Genomic DNA, 10,761 nt, shown 5'->3' on the forward strand with positions numbered 1-10,761 from the left:
ATATTTCAGAAATGCTTTGTGTTCATGGGTGGCACGATGCCAGGGTAATCCTAAGGGCTAGGCTTGTAAAGGCTCCAGGGCCATTAGCCTAGTATACACCTATGAAATGTCAGTATTTTGCCTGTGACTTAGGGCTTGCTTGAATTAGGAACAGGAACTTGCTTTGTTATCAGTACGACACATAGCATTAATTATTTATACCTTTATCTTACTGCTAATCATTCTGCTTATGCCATTTAGAACTCTGGTTCTTTTTACCTAATTTCCTGTATATGCCATTCAAGTTAATGTTGTTTCCTATACGTTTTTTTAAGAGTCTGACTCTAGTAGCTGTAATAATTGGATTTGGATAAGACTTCTGAGTTTTCAAACAATGATGTGGTCTGAAATCATAACTTGGTTATTGTTTATAATTGTGTTATGCTGTCAGTGCTATACTGGATAGTATATGTAATATTGTTTTGTTAGCAAATGTTTTGCTTCAAACATTCTCACAGAAGAAGTGACTATGGCATTTATTTATACTGTATAGGCTACAAAGGGGTATCATGTAATTAGATTTTATTTTCTTTGACAGATCCTTTGTGATACTTAACTTCTGGTATCATGCGTCCTTTCCACAAATGCATAGCCGACCTTAGGCATAGGCCAACTAGACGACCGCCTAGGGCACCACTCTAGCAGGGGTGCTTTTCCAGTATTTTTTTGATGTAGGTAGACCAGGATGGGGGCACTGGGTGGTGTGGTGGGGGGTGCCGTGGAGCCCTTTTGCCTAGGGTTCCAGTTGACCTAGGGCCACTCCTGCTCAAATGTATTTTGTTGAGTCTTTCTTTCTGTTCCCTCTTCTTCTATACAGTTTTTAGTATAAAATTTCTGTTCCCCTCTAATAAGCATTTGTGCTTTCTCTATGCTAGCAAAGATGAGAGCTTCCAATGTGGATGCAGTGTTTTATGAGGGTTCAGTAAGTGTCTGCATAAAAATATGTAATGCAAGCTTCCTGACAGTCCAGTCACAATGCCTGACCTTGAAAAACAAAGTACAAATTAGTCATTGTGACTTTAACCTCACAATTCAGCCGCTGAAACTTCATATTTTTACAGGAAACAGAAGAATTCTTAGATTACACTTCCCCAGAAATAGATACTCTAGGAAAATTCTTTTGTTTAATTTTCTGCTCCCTGTCACTGAATTCTTCACTTCTGTAGCTTTAGAACCACACACATGCAGTTGAACTAAACTAAATGCAGTTGTTTGCACAAGTAGTCTTAAGCCCTGCTCATACTTATTACTACTAATGGGACTTTTAAGGGTAGAGTAGTATCTTAAGGGTTTCACAATCACAGTACAGTAATGCTACACCTGAGTTTTACCCTTGCAAAATATGCAGCTGTGATGGATTGTATCTGAATCTGTTGCCACATAGAGTGTAGTGATGCAGAGTAGGGATTGTGACATCGTGAAAATATGCAGAAACACTAATAGTGAAATATTCGGGATAACAGTTTACTTTCTATAATTACCCACATTAATAAGAGAAAGCATTACATCTAGTACAAGAAATGTGGCTAAGATTTAAAAAGCATCTGTTCCAGTTTAATTTAAAATAAAACGCAAAAGCGGTAGTTAACAAAATGAGGAATAAAGAATGAACACAGTACAACCACGAGTGGACAGACCTGAATTCACCAAAGATCAGAATTCCTGAATTGCATTCGCCAAAAACACTTTTTAATTTTTTTTTTTTTTTTTTTTGCCGTAAGCCCTCATGTACATTTGAACTCTGAACTTATATATACAGACACTGCAGTCACACCAACTGGAAGGAGGCAGAATTTCCTCGACAAGGGGATCAGTGTAGTCAGAAATTGCAAACAGTGATTTCTTATGGAGGAAGTCCAGTTGTTGGTGGGTTTAACCTTTGGCAAATAAAGCTCAAATGTTCAGTCTTCATCTACTCATAGATTACCCAGTGCAGCCTGACTCAACTTGTAGTTTTTCATTGCTAAGTTGTGATCACTCTACCTATCTTCCAGCTATCCATAATGACTCCGTCTTCCATGTATCTGGAATTGCTCCTGAAAATTACCTATATACTTCTAATATAAACCTTATGATAGCTATATATATATATATATATATATATATATATATAAAATCATCTACGAACCTGTTTTATAGCCCACCCTTTAGCTACAATGCCCTATCTAGTTCATTCCCTCACCTTCATTTTTTTAATTTCTAAGCACTAATCATATGATATATTGGTGCTTTTGTTCTCAGGCCTCTGCTGAAATGAGCTTTTTGACAACCTAGTCAGACAAACACAGTAAACAACAGCAAAAAAAAAAAAAAAAAAAAAAAAACAGCATATTTGATTATAAGCTACTTCCTATACTTTATTTTTTAAACAAATTTTTGTGCATTCAAGAATGGTTTCCTATTTTCTTTAATCCCATACTCTCAGAATAACTATTTACCATGAACAATGCAAGGAATGTTGAATAAATGTATAAAGATGCAAATGGACTGTAGAGTTGCTTCCAGAGAAGATGCTGTTCAGAAATGCATAATGTTGAAAGAGCATGATGGGGGGGGTTTGCTCCAGGACTAAAGGGGAAAGTTACATTAATGAAGACAAAATAAACAAATACTATGTCCCCTAGAACACATTAAAGCCTGAAATTTAAAAGAATACCAGATAAATTCTATCAGAGCAAAGCGTTTATGGCAAGAACTAAGGAAGATAGGCTCTTGTATAACCCATTGATTGGTCCTGAAGTATTTTAACATTGACAGCCATGTTTGAATCTGCACACATAAAAGCAAAGTCACAAGACAGATCAGTATTTATACAGGGTTTAAAAGAAAAAGCAATTCTAGAATATAAAATATGGAGAACTTAGAGTGGTTTATGTGTACAGATTAACTCAATGCTACAAAAGACTACCAAACCCATATATAGCATCTGTAGTACAAAGTAAGCACAGTTTAGTACATCTGAGCTGTGAAATAGCAATGTTTGTATATCCTTATATTCACAAGAATTTTCTGGAAAAGAAATCAAGTTAAAAAAGCATAAGCTGAACTAATATGAATATATTATAAACAGTAAATGCTATTTAAAAAGTGCAAACACTAGTGTTATATGTAGAAAGTTTTATTTACAGTGATAGTAAACAGCACATCTACAGTATTTGCATCAATTCTGTAGTATATCACAATGCCCTGAAAGGGAGAATTATACTTTAAAATTTAACAAATTTTCATATGTTGTAAACAGTACAACTCATGAACCTAAGTAAATATCACTGAAGATGTAAAACTTCTATTGAAAGAATCAATGACAATTTTCTTTGATATATAAAATTTCACCTGATATTTTGTAATAAATTGTTAGTCGCTTGCTTATATGCAGACATTGCATGTGTTCTTAATTACTAGCAATTATACCATGATCCCCCCAAAACGTGCACGCTGATTGGCCAGCGTGCACATTTTAAATCGAGTTATACTAATGGAAAAAGGTCCGGTCGCCTAGACTTTTTTCCATTAGTATAACTTTACTTTTAAAACACTGTCTTGCTATATTAAATGGGTTTAACATAGCGAGACAGCTTTAAAATAAGCAACGGAGATCTCCGTTGCTTATTTTAAAGCTGTCTCGCTATGCTAAACCCATTTAACATAGCGAGACAGATTTTAAAAAAGCAATGAAGAAAGCAAGATCTCCGTTGCTTTTTTTACTGTTTCGCTATGTTAATTGGGTTTAACATAGCGAGACAGTTTTAAAATAGGCAACGGACATCTCCGTTGCTTATTTTAAAGCTGTCTCGCTATGTTAAACCCATTTAACATAGCGAAACAGTAAAAAAAAAAAAGCAAAGGAGATCTTGCTTTCTCCGTTGCTTTTGCCCACAGCTCTGATGTACTGCGCAGGCGGGCAGTACATCAGAACTGCCGCGGATGCCAGACATCTGCGGAAGGGCAGTAAACAGGCATTATACTATGCCATTATTTAAGAAAAGTAATAGTTTCTTTTCTTAAATAATGTCATGGTATAACAGCAATAACCCACTTCTGGGTGTGGGTAATGCTGTATTTACCCACAGTTGGCTTTGTTTGGTCCCGAGGGCGACCAACCGTGGGTAAATCCAGCATTACCCACACCCAGGCATGGGTTATTGCTATAATAACCAGAAGCATCTCCAGTACAGTGTACTACACATTGACAGTGACACTATTTTCTGTCTCATCATGTTATTTCACACCATGTCTCCTTCTAAAATGCATCTCTCTAAGTTATGAAAGTATGGATTAAAGTATGAAAATACGAATAACAAGAGACAAACAGTGATTAATATCTCCACTGCAGGACATCATAGATTAACAATACTAGTTTTGTTCTGTTATATGCATTTTGTCCAAAAATTACTCAGGGCGCATTGAGGAGCTATGGGTGCTAAATGGAAATATAAAAATGTGTAGTAAGCATGAATGAGTTGACAGAAAGAGAATGTTTATTTAACAGCAAAACTTGCACAGCTATAATTAAATCAAATCTGCAATAAATAAATAAATAACAATCTTTGTGGAACTGTTTGGGTGCCTTCACTTAAGTTAAACAATGCCTGGCTAATCATTCCTCTGAAACCCAGCAGATGCCACTTTTATCCTTGGTTTATACTTGCATGTTTATTAGTTCCTCTCTGCCACTACCCCATGGATGAAGAGGAATGCATTTACACCACCACATTTGTCTATTTTATGTGGCTTAACATTATTAACATGTTCCACTTATAAGAAATACTTAAAAATCACATAACTTACAATATGTCAATAATTAATGAGCTAAAAATTTAAGACATCCCCTGGGATTCAGAAAATTCCATGTAGGCTTTGTGTGAAGCCTACACGGAGTTTACATGTGTGTATGGTGATGCACAGTGAGCAGCAGCATTCATTGCATATTCATGATGCATGCCTCGTTTAAATGTGTGAGGTTTCTTGGCTGGCAATAGTGTTGCCAGCCAGGAAATCATGTAAGCGAACGTGAATTGCAATCCTGTTTAACTCAGAGCACTAAAGATATGGGATTTTGCGTAGAATACAAAAATGATCACCAGGGCTTAACAGATAATAGTTTTTATAGCTCTCAATCTGTTAGTGCAAGACTTCTGGACAAAGGCTAACATAATGGGGGGACAATGACCCAGAAATAGGGACAGATTTGACATACTTGCTCTTTAGAAATCTGCTAGAATAATAAGGGGATTGTGTGAGGATATATTTAGATCCCATTTATGTGATACAGTGTTCTACCCCCTTGGTGATATAGGTGTGTATGGCCACATCTGACAGTGTTGGGTGAATACCACAGTGTGGATTTGTGTCAGATGCCTTGGGCTTGTCAAGTTCAAAAGGATGATACTGTTGTCATCATGCATTCCTCAATGTCCTCTTTGAGGACAACTAACAAGTGTAACAGACAATGTAGCATTAACAACTCACGCAGGTCTGTTGCACACAGCTGGGATCTCAATAGCATCCATTTCAAAAAGGTCCATGATGACATGTTGGTCTACCTCACAGACAGACAGTCCGGATGTGTCTGCACATGCATGGATCGGGTGCTGTCCCCCCTCAACCCAGATGTATGTATGTTGATTTACACCCTTCTACAGGAACATAGTCTGTGTGGAGAGTGTGTTGAAGAGTGTATTCAACTGTGTCAGGAATGTGTATGTGACAAATCACATGACAGGTGATTTGTGATGTTGTCACAGCCCATTGATTCTGTTTGATAGGCCTGGATGAAGATAAGACAGTACATACCATCCAGCCTCAACTGGCCTAGGGTTTGAACACAATCTTCCAGGCAAGTATCTTTGAGCAACTCTCCCAGTTGGGGATTAAATCTTATGTCACTAGAGGGATAACCAGTTGGTTCACTGATAGAACACATTCTGTGAACGTTGGTGAATCAATCTGTACCAGTAGAGCTGTCACCATTGGTTTACCCCAGGGATCTGTGCTTGACCCTTTACTGTTTAAAATCTATTTCTTGACAGTTAGGGCTACAGTATATAGCATTTGGCTTACCACATTTGCTGATTCTTGCATATTGGGTGCAATCACTGAGTCCACAGATAATGATAACGTACTACAGGAGGGACTAACACAGACAATGATTGGAGACAAAGCCACACGGTCTACAAATAAATGCAAAAATTTGTCTTTTTTTTGGCCTTCTGCAAAGTGAATTACAACATCGACAAGAGTCCTGCAATGCTGAAACCTAGTGATGCAAGCACTGGGAACGCACGTACATAGCAATCTAAACTCTAACCACTGATGCTCTGTTTTGCATGCACCTCACCAGACACATGCAGCAGCTGGAAAGACCACAGGGGTTACTCACAAAGAAAACAGTGCCTACAAATCATGCCACAATGTACGTGGGTAGACTGAAATCCATATCACTGTAATCTGTATTGTATAGTATGTAATGACTTCTGCCTGGCCTCCAGGACAGTCTTTGACCCTGCCCTAGTGGGACTAGTGCACATCCACAAATCAGATATAGCTGATGATATCAGCAGTGTCTGGTTAGGAGAATATGGCAATAACATTGTCCCACATGCTGGTGTAAAAGGCTCTCTGTAATGTCAAGAAGGCGCACCCCCCCCCCCCCAGTTAACTGCAGTGAGAATAAAACCCCTACCTATCTAAGTACATAGACTACAGAATTCACTACTTTACACTAGCACCATGGCACAAGTGTGACTTTTACAAGGCTGCAGAACAACTTATAGTGGGTGATATCAGTGGGGTATGTTGGAGAGACGATGTTGGGAGGCCTGCATAGGTTCATAGGAGGTTACTAGGTTAATGGCCTTAGGGCATTTACAAGCCTAGCCATGTAAAAAACACAAGTACCCTTATTGAGCATAGTTAAATGGTCATTGTTAGCAGAGTGATTTTGTGCTCAGCACCAACTGCCCCTGTCCTTGAGGGGCATGGGTGCTAACCCAGGGTGAATTTACAGTCATCCATCCAGTTGTCAAGGTTGAATAGGGTCATTGAGGAGCACTGCTTCACATGCAGTGGGAGTCTAATACAAAGGAGTGGCAATCGCTGGGAGATATAGCTGTCTCCCTAACATGCTCTGGTTATATCACAGGCTAGTTAGAGATCCCTGGAGCAAGTTATTCTTGTCTCGTTTGATCTGCAGATGTCTAGCATTTCCAGTAGGGCATGGTTTAAAACTACTCTGTAGGCCAGGCATAGGTCACCTCTCAGCATTCTTCATGATACTGATTACAGTGACAGGTCTTTCCATGCTTGTCATATTTTGGATGCCTTGGATTCTCCCAGTCATAAGCCTCTGTGTTTCCTCCAGTTGCTGTAGGTGTCTGGTGAGATACAGACAAAAGGGAGCATTGAACTCAATTAGTGGTCTGATAAGGGTCAAGTACAGTGGAGCTATGACCTTCGTGGTCTTGAATGTGATGGCTTTATTTATGCGATTCGCAATGTAGAATGTGTGTCTCACAACTATGGACACACACTGAGTGAAGTGTGGATTGCTATCAACATGTGTTCCCAAGTCTTGTGGCACTGAGTTTGAGCTTACCACGGTGCTATGTGTATCATAATTAGCAGGGGTACTTCCTTGCAAAAGGAAACAATGAGACATTTTTTGCTTTAAGGTTCAGTCTGTGAGTTTGGCACCAATCATTTTTCTGTATCAGCCCTTTCTGTAATATGTTAACATCCTTGGGGGACTGTAAATGAGTGTGCCCAATTGACATTATCTGCAAACTTTGTAAGTCACAGGCCATCTACCTTTACCTGACGGTCCAGCACTGATCCTTGTGGTATTCCTGTGGTAAATGGTCTAGTGGTGGAGGTGCAGTACCTGACTTTGACAGTGCACATTCTGTCTGTGAGCCAGTTGGCTATCAAAGTAGTAATGTATGGGTCAATCCCCAGACAGATAAATCAACATAGGCAGTATGTCCTGTTATCCCTTATCCAGGTCTTTGGGGTTATTATCAAAGAAGTCCATTAGGTTTAATAAGCAAGATCTACCTTTGACAAAACCAAAATGGGTTGGGTCGAGTGTATAAAAGGTCACCTGTGTCCCTGTGGATAACGTCAATAATGAGTCCTTCCATAGCCTTGCGGATAAAACTGTTTAGGCTTATGGGTCAATCATTCTAATACTGCATGTTACTAGAATAATGCGCATTGCACATCACACAACATATTAATTTATGTAGTGTAGTTGATATATGTGTGAAAAAAGTACTGAGACACCAGGATTGTAGTGCTTGGGGGGAGGCAACATATGGCTATATTGTAAATATGTGGCCTATTGCTAGATAGGGCCTTCGGTTTGTTATGTGTCTACATGTAATTTCATGTCATAAACAGGAAATGGACAGTAAACAGCATTGAAACATAATAATATTTAGTTTTCCATAGCGTAGCAAGCAGCAAGTTTGCAAGATGGTTGGCGAAGTGTTTGCGCATGCAAGATTCACATTTCCATTACTTGCAAAAAAGGTGATCCACATTGCTAAATGTCTGAGAGTAAGTACTGAGTGTATGAAACACACATACTGCTTAACTGACTCTGTGGCAGCTAGTGCAGATGCATTGGCACATTTCTTTTTGAGCCCAGATGATGCTCAGTTCGAATCCAGGTCTATGAAAGAGTTTTAAATAAACAGTAATAAGGCAGTGACATTATTTGTTCATATGTGTTGCTGTGTGTTGGCAAAGGTCAGCAGGGTTAAGCGCAATTACATGAAGGTAACCATGGCATTATACTCCCACTCATCATCACTTGGCATTGTTGTGCGATGCCAAACTCCGAGCAAACATAGAGGACAAAAAGTGAAGGGATCCATTGCTTTTTTCTGCTACTTATGTGTGCTGTGTGTGATTCTATTTTTGACCAGATTATAGGTGTTAAAATGGGGTAGATAGGAAAGTGGTGAAATGGGGAGCAGGCAGGGGGAAGAACAAAGGGAAAACAATATAGAATGTGCAGGAGGGAGGTAGGAAAGAACCATAGTTATCCATTTCTTCAACAGTAAAAACTGATCATATGTGCAGAATATTGCCTGAATTTGTACTTTCACCTCTAGAGAGAGGGGTGACAACAATGTAATCATGTTGTATAGCCAATTGGACACAATCAAGTGAGTCAAGAAGACCGTGTGAAATAGAGAGCTATGTATGTGACATTCTTTTTTTTTTTTTTCTGGGAGAGGTGCCCATTTTTTTAATTCAGTAAGAGAGGATTGATGGATATATATATATATATATAGGTATACCTGGGTCAGGTAAGCTGGGTACGTGAGGAAGCAAATGCATACAAATAAGACAAGAGACGGGGATGGGGAGGGACACAAAATGTTGATGGACATCATGATTGGGCTGAGGGAGAGGACAGCACAGGCTCATGCCCATCAAGCTTGGAGACAGTGATAATCAAGTCCTCACCCACTGGTAGCGTTGCCACCCCTCCGTTTTTTTTCCGGAGTGCCCGGAAATCAGTAGGGCACTCCGGTTCTCCGGTTCTTGTACTCGGAGTCCGGAAATAGCGACGTCAGGCTCGTCAGCGCGTATTAAAAAAAAAAAAAAACATTCCCGTCTTGGACTCTCGTTGATTGGCTGCTTGCTGCAGACGAGGCTCGTGCAGCAAGCAGCCAATCAACAAGTAGAGTTAGTAGTCAAAGCCCTGCAAAGCCCGCGAAAATTTAAGAATATAAAGCGGTGCTTCAGCTTAACTTTTTACCTTTTACTTTTGTACAAAGGGTGCTGCTTAAGATCTGAAATTCTTGCTTGGAGCCTTGGACATCGTCTTCAGTGGATTGCCTGCTGCCTGGAAGCCCTGCCTGGAAGCCCTGCCTGCCTGGAAGCCCTGCCTGGAAGCCCTGCCTGCCTGGAAGCCCTGCCTGGAAGCCCTGCCTGCCTGGAAGCCCTGCCTGTCTGGAAGCCCTGCCTGCTGCCTGGAAGCCCTGCTGCCTGGAAGGATTGCCTTAGCCCTGCTGCTTGCCTTGCTTGCTGGAGGAGAAGTGCTTTGGACTGGGTGGTGGTGTGTTCCCCTGCTTGCTGGCCCTTTAGCTGCCTGTTCTCTGCTGCTGAGAGCTTGTTTTAGTAGCCCTGCTGCTGATTTTTCTGGAGGTAAGTGGATTTTTTTTTAATGGATTAATTCTTTGGAATTAAGGTAGATTTTCAAAGATTAGTGTGACAAGGGGAATGAAATATTGCCAGCACAGGTACTAGTGAATTTTTTAAATATTAAATTTATATTAATTCACTAGCTGTGCTGGCACTATCTCATTCATTGATGGTGACAAGATGTGTGTAACTATCTAGATGTTCAACATGTGGTGATTAACTAGAACAGTTTCTAATCTGGTTTTGGACTTGGTTGCAGTGAATGTATAATGACTTCATGATTTGTATAAGATGCTTGGACTGTAGATCTGTCTTTCTAGTCTGTCATCACCGTGATGTTTACCTTGACCTGTGTTTTTTCCTAGGGTGTCTTTCTAGGGTGTACAGTCTTCGTAGTATAGTGAGGCTTAAATGTAGCTTTTTGTCTAGTTTGTCATCACAACTGTTTACCTTTTATCTGTGTTTTCTAGGGTATACCGCCTATACCAAAGCTTAGCTCATTTGATGTTACAGTGAATATATGATTACATGATTTGTATAAGATGCTTGGACTGTAGATCTGTCTTT

Source organism: Protopterus annectens, chromosome 3.part1 (genome assembly GCF_019279795.1).
Source record: "Protopterus annectens isolate FY-2018-M chromosome 3.part1, PAN1.0, whole genome shotgun sequence".
NCBI lineage: Eukaryota > Metazoa > Chordata > Ceratodontiformes > Protopteridae > Protopterus > Protopterus annectens.